Genomic DNA, 2,906 nt, shown 5'->3' with positions numbered 1-2,906 from the left:
AGAAGGTCCCTAAAAACGTGAAGATAGTCTTTGGAGCAACAAGAACCATTATCATTTCAATTCACAAACTCTAGCCAAGTTGAGAAGTCAAGTTGTCAAGGTAAGATCTAACTTTCTTTTTCATGTATTAAGAGTGATGTAGATGAGTAAATATAAGTTGTATGCATGAAATGATGTGTGTTGATGTTGGAACATGATAGTAACCAAGGAGTTATAAATGTTGATGTTGAAGTATGGTTGTAACTTGGTGAACATGAATTGCATGCATAAAATCATGAATGTTGGTGTTGGAATGATTATGTGGCCGTAGGGACTGTTTTGGTGGAATTGATGGACTGATTTTCTTTAGTAATTATGGTTGTTGCTATCATAGATTTCATGGTAAAAAGAATGAAAAGAATTGGAAGGTTAAAGGTGAAGCTGTGTTAGTATGAAAATAAATTGAATCTATGATTTTATGTGAGTGATGTTGAAGCATAGTTAAACCATGCAGTGGACTGTTTTTGTAGAAGTTTGTGAACTGATTTTACTTGATATTTTGATTGTTATTGTCATGAATTTATGATGGAAATAAAGGTGTTTAATGGTTGGAGTTGGAACTAAGGTCGTTGGTGAGTTGTTGTAAGGATTATAGAGATGACGATGTAGCTTAGTTGCGTATGAATTGATGATGTAGTTGTCATGTGATTGCTGGTCATAACTTACTGAAATTATATGAAAAGAAGACATGAAATAATGTGTAAGAATCATATGTGGTTTTCTTAGTATGTTCGTAAACGTTTGCAAGAATTCCGAACATTGTTATGTTGTCGGTTAGGGACTGTTTTGGACGTGTTGTTGGTTAGGGACTGTTTTGGACGTGTTGTTTTCATTAAGTTGGAAAAATAATTATAGTTAAGAGTATACATTATGTTGTCATAGTGGTTGGGCTGTTATAGAATCGTTTCGACGAAATATTATGACTATAGACTAGCAAGAATAAATTGGATGTGTCATAATCGCATGTACACTATTATCTAGTGTTGTAAGGTACGGGCTGTTTTGACACGTTGTTGTTATTCTTATTGAGCTTGGAAGATTAATGATAATTAAGATTATGCTTCGTGTTGTATGTTGGATGGGCTGTTATAAAGTTGTTACATGCAAACGTTAAGGCTACAAACTATTACGAATAACTTGAGAATGTAGTAGCCGTATGTGAATCGCTATTGAATGTTGTGAATACGGACTGTTTGGAATGTTGTGTGGGCTGTCCGGATTGGTATTGAATGTATAATTATTGATGTGGGATTGGTTGTATGTAGTTGGTTTGGCTACAAGAGAAAACGTCGTCTAAACATCTAGAAAGGAGTTACTAACGTTAGAATACGTTTTGAATCTCCCCGTAGCTTAACCATAGTTGTTGGCGTCTTAATATAGGTTGAAGTATTATTGGGCAGCGTATACATATTGTGTGACAAATAAGCGCTAAAGGTATGTGAAGCTAAACCTTCTTTCTTTTTGGCATGATCGTTGTGAAATGAATATACGATATATATATGATTCTAAAGGAATTCCTATTCTTAGAGCCACTAGGATGGCTAATGATCTTGATTCTCATAACTTACATTTTATATATATATTTTGATATGTACATATGATTTCAAGTTCCATTTTGATATAATCCACAGGGACATCCGAAAGGTAAATGATATGACTATTATTTGAATTTGCGAACGATGGTTCGTGTTGACTATTCTATTGAGTCCTTGAAAACGTTTTGAATCGCATATAGTTTCTTATTACTCTGCTCGTGCATACCTCAATATATCTTTCACTAAGTCCCGGGTCGGGTATGATATCGTGCACACTTCCACTGCATTGTTCACCGAGTCCCTCACTAGAGGGCCGGGTACGGTATATATATATATATATATATATATATATATATATATAGGTGTTATGCTGTGATACGGAGTTATGCTGTGTTACGGAGTTATGCTGTATTACGGAGCTATATTATATTCTGGAGTATGTTGTGTTATGGCGCCAGAGACGGGGTGGCGACCATGTTCACCAAGTTCCATAATGGGGCCGGATATGATATATGATATTGACATGCATGAGTTATGTTTCAAAAGCAAGTATTTGGTATTCTGGTTATTGTACCCGTTATCCATACTTCTTATTCAGTTATGATCCTGTTTACTGTATTTCATGCTTTACATGCTCAGTACATATTCCGTACTGACCCCCTTTCTTCGGGGGGCTGCGTTTCATGCCCGCAGGTGCAGATACTCGCTTTGGTGATATCCGCCAGCTTATGATTTCCCTTCTGCTATCTTGGAGAGTTCCGTTGTTCCGGAGCCCAGACTTTGGTATAGATCCTTTTTTATCTAAATATATGCATATGTTTTTTAAGGGTACGACGGGGCCCTGTCCCGTCATATGTTATGTTACTGTTGATACTCTTATAGGTCTGTGGACATATGTGTGGGTTGTGTATGGGTTCTGTTCAGCTGTGCCTATATGATGTGCTGTGGTATGATGTTCGTCTATAATGGCAGCCTTGTCGGCTTGCATATGATATTGATATGGGATGGCAACCTTGTCGGCTTGCCTTTATATGTATAATTATGCGACAAATCTGAGACCATGGTTTGGTCGTTATGAATTCCATATGGTGTTTATTGTGAACTGAACACATAGCTAAAGAGTGTGAATACGAGTGCCCAGTTCGGGTACTAGTCGCTGCCTACGGGGTTGGGTCGTGACAAATATGTAGCAGCACTTGTACGCATCAAGCCAACAAGTTATGATAACTTCCCCTATCACAATTGGTTCAGGGTCAGGAACCAAGTAATTTCCATCTAGAAATTTAAATGTGTGGTATATGATTTAATTGCTCCACCACAACACACATAAAT

This window comes from Lycium barbarum, chromosome 8, assembly GCF_019175385.1.
Source record: "Lycium barbarum isolate Lr01 chromosome 8, ASM1917538v2, whole genome shotgun sequence".
Taxonomy (NCBI): Eukaryota; Viridiplantae; Streptophyta; class Magnoliopsida; order Solanales; family Solanaceae; genus Lycium; species Lycium barbarum.
This window is presented reverse-complemented; position numbering follows the sequence as displayed.